The sequence below is a fragment of the Aedes albopictus genome, chromosome 2 (assembly GCF_035046485.1).
Source record: "Aedes albopictus strain Foshan chromosome 2, AalbF5, whole genome shotgun sequence".
NCBI classification, from domain to species: domain Eukaryota; kingdom Metazoa; phylum Arthropoda; class Insecta; order Diptera; family Culicidae; genus Aedes; species Aedes albopictus.
Genome location: NC_085137.1, coordinates 497013730 through 497027727, shown reverse-complemented (window position 1 = coordinate 497027727; position 13998 = coordinate 497013730). Strand labels below are relative to the sequence as shown.

The window sequence follows — 13998 nt, the reverse complement described above, 5'->3', positions numbered from 1 at the left end:
CTGATTCCAGTGCAGTATAGATGTGAAAAGTGTCGAAAACGACAACATAATGTATGGCACCCACCCCGCACACATGTGTATGCTGCACACCCAGATATAGCCATATGTTGATTGGTGCATCCGCTTCTCCCGTTTATCGATTCAAGTTCCCCCCAATACACTGCACTGGTTCCCATTCATTTGACTGTGACTGAGTAAACAACAGAAAGTCCTACCAGCTGCACTCAAAACAATTTCCACTTTGTTTTCAGTAATGTGTTTATCCAAATTTATCCAATTTATCCAAACGAGTCAAAAAAAGACTTAAATAGTTATTTACACTCAGCAAAAAAAACTAGCGAAAATCATCGAAATATCTTATGAAAATTTGCTATAACCAGTGAAGAAAATTGTCAGACAAAAGAGGCACAAAACAAGCAACAAAGAAGGTGCGACGATTAGTCTTTATCCCTACTGGTGATAGATAATGACATGATCTCGATTTTTTTTGTTGCAGACAAAACGGAAGCTGAATTTATTGCGAACGTGAATAATCAATTATTACTAACCCAAAGTCGAAACTGTTTGATGATAGAGCTTCACCAGAGTTGCAGTGTTTACCGACTAGAAGTTACCGTTCGAAAATCGCAATGCAAGGCTTAAAAATCTCTAAACCCGTGGTTTGGGACAAACTTATGTCGCATGGGTTGTTTTGTTGCAACAAATACAGGTTGCGACATTGTCATTATTGTTGCGCGATGGTTGAATTTTGATTCACTGGCTATAACTAATTCTTATGGATGGCATAAGAATACCTTATGAAAATTGATCGTGCTTGCTATGACAAATTTCATAAGATAGACTTATGAAAATAACAAAAAAATCTTAAAACGATGCAGACTGGATTCGATCCATGAACGTCGGGATCACCGAGCCCGTGTTTTATCCACACGGCTACCGACGCTTGAGAATACCATGTTGCTAAACATGAATAAAAGCCAAGCTGTGAGACGATTTTACGTCATAGAGTGACCTTATGAAATTCATCCGAATCATTATGAATTATTTAAAGGCCGTTTCATAAGTTGGGCCTTATGGAAATCTTAAGGTTATTTGGCTGAGTGTATGTAACGAGTTGCAAAAAGTAGATTTTTTCAGTACGAATCGTTTTATCCAACGAGGCTTGTCGAGTTGGATAAATACGAAGAAGGCTGAAAAAATCGAGTTTTGCAACGAGTTCCATACAAAATTTTATGCAATGACTTTTTCATTATACAACTGATTTGAGTTGCATAATGTTCATAATGTAACTCGAGTTGCATAATGAACATTAAGTAACTATTTTTCATTATGCAAATCATTTCAGTTGCATAATGAGCCAGTGTGAAAAAGTTGGCCATTATGATGCTCATCAAATGAGTTGTATAAAATTGAAATTATGATACTGAATTCCAAAAACAAATAAACGTAATTCTAGTAATTAAAAATTGATTTTTAGTTCTCAATAAGCTCATTTGAAAATCATATAAATTTAATGTAACTGTGTAGATGAGATGAGATGAGAACTGCTTAATTAAAGCTTGCAATCCAATTCAAAACAAATGTTTTTTTTTCTGAGTGTACCCATAGATTAGAAAATCCGAAATGCAGTACGCCACTACAGAAGACTACCTACCATGAACGATGTGACGGCCAGCTGGGACAGCCCGTCCACGTACGGTCCCAGGACGTTGTGTTCCCGCACCTTGAGCGACTGTTTGCTCGTCTTTGGATCCAGCAGGTCGTGCACCTTCTCGTTGTAGATCTCCATGTAGGACACCTCGACCTTGTAGGTCAGCTCTTCGGTTTGTTTGGCCGCAATCGAACCAAAAAGCTCGTCGCACAGCCGCGGAATGATGCCCTTGTTCTCCTGGTTGCCCATCATGGTGTAGGACTTGCCGGAGCCGGTCTGACCGTAGGCGAATATGCACGCGTTGTAGCCCTGGAAGGCATTGTCCAGGATGTCCCGGCCCATGTTGGCGAAGACCAGCTCCTGAGAGGCGAAGTTTTCCGCATCCGGGTCCGTCGAGTAGAAACAGTGATCGAATGCGAAGATTTTTGGCGGTTTTCTGCAATATGGGAAGAGAAGAGACAAGAGAAACACGTTATAAAACTGTAATGAGTGTTTGGCGGTGGAGGTGGCGGCGAGGTGATGCGGGAGGTGCGTACTTTTGACGTTGACCGGTATCGAATCAACCGCCGAGAAAAGTTGGGCAACATTCGAAAATTCGCTGAGGCTGTTACGGTACATGAATCAAGTGCTGAAATGTTGTTGTGCATTGGATTTGGTGCTGTTGCAGTTCATTAAGGTACGCTGGGGAAAATTGAAACGTTGATGTTTGTTCAACCTAAAACTTGAAACTACAGTCAGGTTTTTTTTTACGCGGGGGATACGTACCGCGTAAAAAAAAACTCAGATCAAAATTCGAAAAACCGCGTAAAAAAAGTCTCACCATTTCTCGACGAATCATGCAAAAATAAGACGATGAATTTTTTTTTGTATGGAGTTTTCATTTACGCGGCCGCGTAAATCAAAACCGCGTAAAAAAAGACCTGACTGTAATATGAAATCCTCACAGGATGAGGTTCAACACTACAGAGTCTGTTTAGTTATCTATTGAAACTTTAGAAACATAATTTGACAGTTATTTGAATCTAAGTCTGACCTAACGGACGTCGAAAGCTGCTATGAGCTTCGTAGACTCATTTATGACCATCTCAAACCCTTTTTGTCTTTTGTCCATAACAAATTTCCGAAATTTGTATGGATCGTCGACTTTGATCAGAGCATTCCCCCCCTCTTCGAGTCTACGTAGTTTACGTAAGAATACATGAATATGTTCAATATTTGTTTCTATTCAGTTATGGTACAACAAACTTCTTCAGATTCCCCTTTGTACCTTACGCTTTTTCGCTAGCGCTCACGGACTGACTGCGATTGGAATGACCCTGATGTTGGTCGGTGGTGCGCTACCAACGCAAACACCACCACTAAGCTAGTAGCTTGTTACTTTGATAAATACTTTTGATCAGCACGATTATTTCGTAAATTACGCTTTAACAGTGATGAACTGGCAGTTTGCTGCAGCTGGTAAGTCGATGCCGGTCAAGTGGCTTCAGGAGGCGAAAAGTGAGCAGTAATAAAAATAATAACGCTCCAACAACGACCGGAGAGGTCGGCGCCAGTGCAGCTACATTGAACCAGAGAGACGCCACTACCGTACAGAAACTGGGAGAACTGACCGCGCTAACTCATTTGGTGTTTTGTTGATAGGCTAGAACGGTTCTTCCAACGTGGCGCAACGAAACGAATAACGCTGCACCGGGGCACAGAGGAAGCAATTGTTGTACGATTCGATGTAATACACTTGTAAAACAGAAGTGCAATTTTATATGTTCTTTTTGATTTCCCCTGGCTCTATGCATCATTTACAAGGACTTGGGCCACGACTTGGAAAATGCCATTCGTAATTAAAACCGTTTAAATTAATTGTAACTAATGACCGTCAAAAGTCCGATCATAAAGTTGAAATTGCTCAACAAATTATTTGAATGCAGCGTTACGAAAACGTTTCCACTGATTGCGGTAAGATGTTTGGCATTTTATGGAATCAAGCAGACAAGGTCGATGGTTCAATGGCTAAGTTCAATCCCGGATATATCCAACACAAAACGCTCGAACGGTAATTACAAACTATTCTATGGCCAATACAATTATACTTACAGCATATGCCACAACTTTCCAAACTTTATTTGGGCCCCTCCAACCGATTGTAGGCGCGATTTGTTCTGCTATGAAAAGCGAGGTGGAAACAGACTGGAGGGTCACAAGTACCAAGGAGCTCTCCAGATCACGCTCCACCTGATCCGCCTATTGTGCTCTCTACGTTCGATGCCTCCTAGTCTATCATATTTAACATTACTAACATAACAGTCTGACCTTTACTACTTTGAGTTTTAGGCGGGAGAACAGCTCTGCCACCGTTCCAAATGTTCTGGCGGTAATGTCCACGTCGTCCCAAAGCACACAAATTGACCGGATTTTGTGAAAATCATACCCCGGCTGTTAAATCCGGCTCGTTGCATTACACCTTCCACAGCGATTTTGGAGAGTAGGCACCTTGTCGCCGTCTTCGGCAGGATTCGAATGATTTGGATAGTTCACCCGAAACTTTGCACAGTTTTGCACACCGTCCATCGTTGCTTTCACCAATATGGTCAGCTTCTCAGGAGATTCGTTTTCGTCCATGATTTGTCATAGCACTGTGCGGTCGATACTGTCGTATGGCGCCTCGAAGTTGATGAACATTGATGCATTGAGCCCTGGTATTCAAGGCATTTCTGGAGGATTTGCCGTACGATCTGGTCTGTTGTCGACCGGCCGTCGATGAAGCCGGCTTGATAATTTCCCACGAATTCACTCGTTTTAGGTGACAGACGACGGCAGATGATCTGGGATAGCACTTTGTAGGCAGGTAGCTGTTCGGTTTCCCGGATCCTGACTACGAACCGGTGCAGACAGGTGGCCAAATTTTCAGAGCTCATCTTGAAGAGTTCAGCTACGATACCATCCTTTCCAGCTGCTTTCCTGGTTTTGAGCTGGTGAATGGCATCCTTAACTTCCCTCAGCATGGGAGTTGCATAGGCGTAGTTGTTTCCTCTTTTGTCGTGGTCTCCCGTGCCTACGATCTCCACGCCATCCAGGTGTTCATCAAAGTGCTGCTTCCACCTTTCGATTACCTTACGTCCGTTAATTCTTCATTACACGGTTTTGACAATTTGCAGATCATTCTGACAGTTCTGTATAAGTAAGACTAAGACTGCCATAATTTTTGTTCCTTTTCAGCTCATCAGCTTTTCAGCGTTATCTGTCAAAATGACCTGTGATCTGTCAAAATTTTAATTCGTGCAATGAAGAATTGCTGCAGCGCTACCGCCCGCGCTGCGTTGTCTCCTTCGAAGTCGCTCTGCATTCCTCGTCGAACCATTCGTTTCGTCGACTCCGTTCTCCGTACTTAATAATGCTCTTGATTACATCGTTGATGGCTACTTTTACAGTACTCCAACAGTCCTCTTTATTTTTTCTTTCAAACCATGGAGAGATAATCTACTTAACAGACACCTGAACAGGGAGGTCCAGGTAGTTTATGGTTAAGGACCACCTTCTACAAAAAAAGGTGAAAACCAGGAATACTTCCATGGTCGCCAAACCCTTCGTCTCTCCGGAACCACCAAGAAGGCATTACTTCAGAGAGGGGCTAGTGCACATCGCACTCTCAAGGTTAGCTGCGTAGCTTTCAGCAACGAACATCGATGACTCACTTTGCGGAGTCCACCAAGCTAGCATACTGGCGGTCAGTTTCCTGATTGGTCCTTATCGCTCCCTTTGTCCTCGGGTTGACACCACGCTTGCTTGCAACTGCACAGCAAGTATCAACAACTGATACCGCGTGCACAGCCATTTTGCCTTCCCACACAGAAGGGCGTGCCGATATGGGGCCTCCACCTGTCCCGACCTTGCTGAGCACTCCTTTTCAACCGCGGGCTTGGATCCTCCTACCTAGTAGACCTACGCCACAACAGCACCGCTACCAGGATGCTTTTACCGCGGTCAGTTTCGACCGCAGGCCACCGGTATGCCCTACGTAGCCGACTCTGAACCTTTTGACCACCTCCTGTATAGCGTCTGAACTAGCCATTCTCCGAGTCCACGCGCAACCTCCTCTGTAGCCCCAAGACGATGTGGGTCATACGTAGCCGTTGAAACGGCATTCTGGACACATCCTCTGGACAAGTTTGTCCGGCGTTGTGTACTCCTCGCATGTGACAAGCATGCGGTCACGCATTGTGCGTAAACGTGGGCATACGAACAAAACGTGTTCCGCCGTTTCCTCTTAACCAGCACAAACTGAACTCGCATGACCGAAACGATGTAGATAGATACTGTCGTAAGCAAGCAACCATGGCACGGTCCGGGACCTGAGTCAGGTGGAATGTTGCTTCCCCATGGCGTCTATTAACGCAACTATGTATCCTAGGGATCAGCCTTGTGCCTTATGGCCTTCGCCGCCGCATAGCCTGAACAGCTTGCTCTTGTCAGGGTCCATGACTTGTGCAAACCTCCGGTGGCACGTACAAGGTCAGTTGGCATACTGATCAGTCTGTCTTAAGCTTCCCTAGTTTAACGGACCTATTTGCATTCGTCACAGGTAGCTGTCCTGTGGTTGACGCAAATAGGTCCGTTAAACTAGGCTGCAAAACGGTGAGTCGATAAGGAGAGCGTCCAACATAGCTCTGGTCCTCACAAGTTCCTACCTCATGCTTCCACGGGTCAAGCGTTGACATAGACCGCCAGCTAAGAGTTGTGTGCTTTGCTGGTAGTGCAGCCTGGGCACTGTTGTCCTTCTGACTTCAGCTAGATTGAGGAGGTACGATCCGAGCGTCTGTTCACCAAGGAGGTGCGGCTCAAACAGCGTCTGTTCTGGCATCCAGCGGCTGAGTAAGAAACGCTGCACCACGCCTAGCTAGATCCAAGGTGGTAGCCCCATCAGCGTGGTCGTCCTAGTGTTGGTGGGACTTTAACAGAACTGGCACGATGGCCCTCCGGCGAGACAGGAGTGTTGACGTAGGCCCAATAAGTCACCCGTAAAAATCCCCATTGCGAATAACTGAGGAGAAAATACGACTCGATACAATCGGCAAAGACCCACGCGACGAAATAAGGACTACGATTGGAAACTTGGAACATGGAATTGCAAGTCACTAGGTTTCCCAGGATGTGGCAGGATAACTTACAACGAACTACATCCCCGCAACTTCGACATCGTGGCGTTGCAGGAGCTTTGTTGGAGTGGACAGAAAGTGTGGAAAAGCGGGCATCGAGCGGCTACCTTCTACCAAAGCTGTGGCACCACAAATGAACTGGGAACAGGATTTATAGTGTTGGGCAAGATGCGACAACGTGTGATCGGGTGGCAGCCGATCAACGCAAGGATGTGCATGTTGAGAGTTAAGGGCCGTTTCTTCAACTACAGCATCATCATCGTCCACTGCCCACACGAAGGGAGACCTGATGACGAGAAAGAAGCGTTCTACGCGCAGTTAGAGCAAACATACGATGGTTGCTCGCCGCGTGACGTGAAAATCGTTGTCGGCGACATGAACGCGCAGGTAGGAAGGGAGGAAATGTACAGACCGGTAATCGGGCGAAACAGCCTGCACGCCGTATCGAATGATAACGGCCAGCGATGCGTAAACTTTGCAGCCTCCCGTGGTATGGTAGTCCGAAGCACCTTCTTCCCCCGCAAAGATATCCACAAAGCCACCTGGAGATCACCCGACCATCAAACAGAAAACCAAATCGACCACGTTCTAATCGACGGTAAATTCTTCTCGGATATAACCAACACTTTCGACAGTTATCACCACGCGTCGAAGTCGAACGCCGCGGCTCAACATCGAGTAGCTGCGTAACGTAGAAGTTGCTCAAGACTACGCGCAGCAGTTCGAAGTGGCCCTACCAACGGAATAGCAGCTTGGCGCAGCTACACTTGAAGATGGCTGGAGCGACATCCGATCCGCCATAGGTAGTACCTCGGCTACAGCACTAGGCTTCGCGACTTCGAATCACAGAAACGACTGGTACGAAGGCGAATGTGATATCACGGGAATATTTTCACGAGCGAGCGTGAGGTGGTCGAGAGGTGGCGGCAGCATTACGATGAGCACCTTAATGGCGACGTTGCAAGTACCGAAGGTGGCGTGGTAACAGATCTAGGAGTATGTGCACAGGACGAAAGACTTCCGGACCCTGACCTCCAAGAGATTGAAGAGGAGGCTGGCCGGTTGAAAAACAACAAAGCCGCTGGAGCAGATCAGCTACCAAGCGAGCTTCTAAAATACGGTGGAGAAGCACTGATGAGAGCACTACACTGGGTCATTACCAAGATTTGGGAGGAGGAAGTATTACCGGAGGAATGGATGAAAGGTATCGTGTGTACCATCTACAAAAAGGGCGATAAGTTGGATTGCGGGAACTACCGCGCGCTCACACTACTGAGCGCTGCCTACAAGATACTCTTTAGAATTTTATGCCGCCATCTATCACCGATTGCAAGAGAGTTCGTGGGTCAATATCAGGCTGGAATAATGGGTGAACGCGCTACAACGGACCAGATGTTCGCCATCCGCCAGGTGTTGCAGAAATGCCGCGAATACAACGTGCCCGCACATCACTTGTTCATCGATTTCAAATCGGCGTATGATACAATCGATCGAAAACAGCTATGGCAGATTATGCACGCGTACGGATTCCCCGATAAACTGATACGATTGATCAGAGCGACGATGGATCGAGTGATGTGCGTAGTTCGAGTATCAGGGACACTCTCGAGTCTCTTCGAATCTCGCAGAGGGTTACGGCAAGGTGATGGTATTTCGTGCTTGCTGCAATGTTGAACAAAGGGTGTAATACGGAGAGCAGGAATAAACACGAGTGGAACTATTTTCACTAAGTCCGTTCAGCTGCTTGGTTTCGACGATGATATTGATATTATTACTCGTAAATTTGAGACGATGGCGGAAACGTACATCCGACTAAAGAGTGAAGCCAGGCGAATCGGATTTGTCATTAATGTGTCGAAGATAAAGTACATGATGGCAAAGGGCTCCAGGGAGGAATCACCGCGCCCGCCACCCCGTATTCATATCGACGGTGATGAAATCGAGGCGGTTGAAGAATTCGTGTACTTGGGCTCACTGGTGACCGCCGACAACGACACCAGCAGAGAAATTCAGAGGCGCACTGTGGCACGAAATCGAGCTTACATTGGACTCCGCAGAAAAGCTCTACGATCGAACAAAGTTTGCCGTCACACGAAGTTGACTATCGACAAAACAGCTTTGACGACAACTGTTCGGTAGACTTTTTGGGTATTTATGTTTTTTATTTCCAACGTTTTGATCCTTATTGGACCTTCTCCAGGGAATCTGTAATTTTATTGGACGTTTACATTGATTTTTAACACGTTACGCAACACTTAACACAAACCTAATAAGTTGTTGTTCCTTCGTCTAGTAGTTGTTTTTTTGAAACATTTTAACTGTCATTTCTTGTTTTTGGTATATATTTTTATTTTTATTTTTGTGTATTTTAACTAATTGCTAATTCTACACTTTTATTTTTCCTTATAAATTTATTGTTAATTAAGGAATATCTAATTGTCATTCATTACTTACAAATTTGTCCGTTTTTTGGAACCGGAAATCCTTCAAATTTCGAAAAACTGATTTGGTAGTCGGAAGCCGGACCACAATCCACTATTTTTGCGTATAGTTTTCAAAATGACAGTTTAAAGTTCGCTCTATTCGTGTGTTGTATGGTCGGTTATAATTGTGTCAGTGTGGTTGGTTCGTGTCATGTTCACATTGGTTCTGTTATGGTTATTTTTTTTTTCGTTCTTTTTAGGTTTGTTATAGAGTGGAGAGTTAACCAGCGTAGACTACGTTCAGATTTCTTGAGGAATCGACTGTTGATCTTATGTTTTGAGGTTATGGCTTTCAGTTTTGGAAGAAAAACTCAAAAACGGATTGAAAACTTAACAATCCCTTTTTGAGTTTCTCTTCAACCATAACCTCAAAACATACGTTCAGATTGTCTAGTCTGCGTCTAGATTGTCGTCAGTCTTCGTACATTTGAGCGATGTCCCGATATGCGTGTTTTCAGCTTCGTCGTTGTTATTCCAATGTAGCAGCCATCACAGTTGTTGAAGTCGATCTTGTATATTACATTATTTTGGTCGTCATTATTTGTGTTGTCCTTAATTTGTGGTAGTATTGCGCCAACCGTGTTTGTTGTTTTGGTGGCTATTCGTGTTGGATATTCCCTTCTCAGTGTATTTATTATCTGTTGTGAGAGTCCTTCGATATTGGTGAGCGAACGAAATGCGGTTTCTCTCTCATCTGGTCTGTTTTCGTTCGCTTCCATAGCTGTTTCCACTTCTTGTCTACGTAGTTTCTCTCTATTGATGACTCGACTGATCAACGTGTTCGGATAGTCGTTAATCAGGAGTTGGCGACGAATCACACTTTCAGCTTCATCATCTCGACTGTTGATTCCCGAAAAGACTGAAACGCCACAAAAATACCCAAAAATTATGTACAAAACGCTGATTAGAGCGGTAGTCCTCTATGGGCACGAAGCATGGACTCTACCTGCAGAGGACCAACGCATCCTTGGAGTTTTCGAACGGAAGGTGTTGCGTACCATCTACGGCGGAGTGCAGATGGAAGACGGGACTTGGAGAAGACGAATGAACCACGAGCTACATCAGCTGCTAAGAGAACCAACCATCGTCCATACCGCGAAAATCGGGAGGCTACGGTTGGCGGGTCACGTCATCAGGATGTCGGATAGCAACCCGACTAAAATGATTCTCGAGAGTCATCCAACCGGTACAAGAAGACGTGGAGCGCAGCGAGCTAGGTGGGTCGACCAAGTGGAGGACGATCTGCAGACCCTACATTTATAATCTAGGATAAGTGTCACATCTAGATACACGTAATTTACAACTATGAACGTTTGATTGATTTACGTGTTAATCGTTCATCAGCAATAATTAAAACGCTCCAAATAGAAGAGACCTTGCACTAGCTTATGCTAGCCTCCATCAGTCGGCCGGCCGGCTCTTGATGTAAATTCGACTGTTCGTTCAAATTTCAGTCACGCCATGTCGTCGCCACCAGTTGTCCTACATCGCAGTTGCAACACCTCCGTATGAGAGGGGAAAAAACACACGGAATGTAACACTACCCACCACCATTAAGGAACGGAAAAAGAACGGTACCGCGCTGTAGAGTTTCCGGGCATGACACGTGGATCCTTTTCAATTAGTGTTCCTTCCGAGGCTCCCTGCATTTACTTACGTTGTTCGTGGAGCTTGAGTTGGGGCTTTCCGCTGAAAAGTTATAAGAAGTGACGATGGTGCCGCCAACGATAAACTCGCTTCAAATTTTTCCGTTTGCAACTTTGTGTCTGCTGCGGCGGGTATGAAAAATCCGTGCTGTGGACTGGGCCATAAATGTCGTCGACAAGAAGGTCTAAATTTGGCGACCGAAGTGCTGGAAAAGCGCTACAATTTACATCTACATATACAGATGTATGGGCGCATATTTGATACGCGAGATCTAGCTTTATAGTCGTCCTATTCCGCTGTAGCGATTTCATTCTGAATGGTGGAAACCGTGGGGTGAGAAAATGAATGAAAAACTTCGGCACGTTATCCGACGAACCCCACCCCTGCTGACAGTTTCCACATGCCATCCGACCGTCCGCCCTTTAGCACTCGAACGAGGGTCGTGAAGCAAGGCTGTGTATCGTGTTGTGCAATTCGGTGGGTGGTAAAAATACTGTCGACTACATTTCGATCCCTCCAATTCATGCTATTATTTTTACCCACATTTTTGCGGGGCCAGCCTTGACCAAAATAACAAATATTTTTATTAGGAGAATTGCCCATCACGCCAATCTCGCACATGTCATTTTTCGATCAAAATCCTATCACGTTAGATTCGAAGTTTAGTTTTCTCCTCGAAACGTACACATGTAGCGTGAGTCAATTTCCAATGAACCCCTCGCTTATCAGCGAAAAAACGTGAGGAAATTGGAACAAGTCTGGGCGCATATCACCTAACCGTAGAACAGACTCGTCGGCATACCTGCCTTTGCCTACTCATAAGTTGAACCCCAAGCAGAGTAGTGCGAAGCGGCGGACAAGGTGGACAGTGGATGGCAAAAACATGACAATTATTAGGTAATCGAAAGGCGATCAGCGCAATGTCGGGGCTCGTGGTGCCCGTCTGTGACGCAGGAGACGGGCGCGACGGCAACAGCAATTCAATAGACCGAAACGGTCGCAAAGGCGGTGACAAAGGCGGAAATGAAGTTCCATTTCCGATGCCAGCATGTCTAGGATGGCGGTGTGGAACATTTTGTTGGCCGTTCGCTTGGAAAAGGATTCAATTTTTGGCAACGAAAGGCAATATACGGGTCTAGTTATGACGATGATGTGAACAGCGATTCTAAAGCTATGCGGCACCATATTGATTTGTTCGCTTTTCAGGTAGATGCCTCTGCCGCCAATAACACTTACATTATTGTTATTGCTGACTACACGTCAACTGGGGTAGAGATTCCTTACAGAAGCGTTGAAGAATATTTCGAAGTATTCTTTAGTGTTGTACAAAGATTGCGTCAACAATAACTTATCGACATTCAAAATGATAATACTGTCTCTGTGAGGAATCCAATGCACAATCCGTAACTTCCGAAAAGATAAGACCAGTTCTCTGGATCAGTGAGGTGGGTGTCCGGCCCTATAAGTCTCCAAGAACATGGCCATTCGTAGCACCTTGTTCCAATACATGCTCTTATATCTGGATAACACTAGAATCTCGAGGCAGTGTTCCCAGATGAGGGCGAGCTCGATGTGGCTCCTCTAGAGGACATTGGAATTAGGTGATGTCACGGTACACTAGAGGCAGCCATAAACAACGCAATCAAGCACACCGCCGGGTACGTGGAACGAAATCGACGGAACAGAGGTTCGATGAGGTGTGCACAAAGAATTTGTAGAGGAAGAACGCGGGCGGAAATGCTGCAGCAAGGAACCCGACAGAACGTGTAATGATTCGAACAGAAGCGGCCACAAAAGTTCTGCCTCTAGCGGGGGAAGAAAAAGCACTGCGTGGATGAAGCGAACTGCGAGGAAATGGAGCTGCTGTGTCGTTCTTAAGACACACAACAGTTCTATTAGAAACTCAACACATTCCGCAACGGCTTCGGCTAATGACCGATATATACAGGTATATAACTTGATGATTTTGTGGCTATATCGGTCTCTTTCTACTCATAAGTATAAGGGAGTAGAGATCAAAGTGGATAATGAAATGATAGATATGATAGAATTCGCTAGGTAGCGAACAAGTGTGAAAATTTTTTATAGAAGGTGAAATTAGGCAAGTAGGCCATGTATTGAACACATGGCCTACTTGCCTAATTTCACCTTCTATAAAAAATTTTCACACTTGTTCGCTACCTAGCGAATTCTATCATATCTATCATTTCATTATCCACTTTGATCTCTACTCCCTTATACTTATGAGTAGAAAGAGACCGATATAGCCACAAAATCATCAAGTTAATTATAGGATACGGTCGATAAATCAGTACATGAGATATATACAGGGATAAAAAGGGAGCCTTTTGATGGTACGTCAGGAACGTGATTAAAAGGAGGAAGTAGCACTTCGATAAACACCAGAACGGCGCGGTGTACGGCGCGGCATGGAAGACCAAGGCTGCGCAGGAAATGACTACGTCAGTAAAGCAGAGAAGGCAAGGTTTCAACTTCACGGCATTTCTGGAAGATTTGCCGTACGGTGAAGACCTGATCCGTTGTCGATATAGATTTGATATTGCTTGATAACCTCTCATAAACTGAATCATTTTAGGTAGCAGACGACGGAAGATAATTCGAATGCTGTTGTTTTCAGATTTATCTACAGTTCATTATATTTTGGTATTGTCACTACAGCTTTAAGGTTGAAGGATTCATGACATAACCGTCAATGACATAACCGTCATCATCGAAAATTCTGAAGCAGTTTTCTCGCTCAAAACTTGAATGTTTGAATTGAAAATGTATTCGAGGGCCCATATAGCCGAGGCGGTAAACGCACGGGTATTCAGCATGACCATGCTGAGGGTGACGGGTTCGATTCCCGGTCGGTCCAGGATCTTTTCGTAAAGGAAATTTCCTAGACTTCCTTGGGCATAGAGTATCTTCGTGCCTGCCACACGATATACGCATGCAAAATGGTCATTGGCAGAGGAAGCTCTCAGTTAATAACTGTGGAAGTGCTCATAGAACACTAAGCTGAGAAGCAGGCTTTGTCCCAGTGAGGACGTTACGCCAAGAAGAG

General features: G+C 45.0%; 1 protein-coding gene and 1 long non-coding RNA gene across 2 annotated transcripts in view; one reads left to right on the top strand and one right to left on the bottom strand.

Moving 5' to 3' along the window:
• LOC109408687 (kinesin-like protein KIF13A) overlaps positions 1-1777 on the bottom strand; it is a 193114-nt gene extending 191337 nt beyond the window's left edge. Inside the window, exon 1 of the mRNA XM_062854349.1 lies at positions 1655-1777. The gene's annotated coding sequence lies outside the window, so the exon portion shown is untranslated. The remainder of the gene's footprint in view (positions 1-1654) is intronic.
• Positions 1-13998, top strand: part of LOC134288707 (uncharacterized) — a 131304-nt gene that overhangs the window by 56574 nt on the left and 60732 nt on the right. The window lies entirely within an intron of this gene.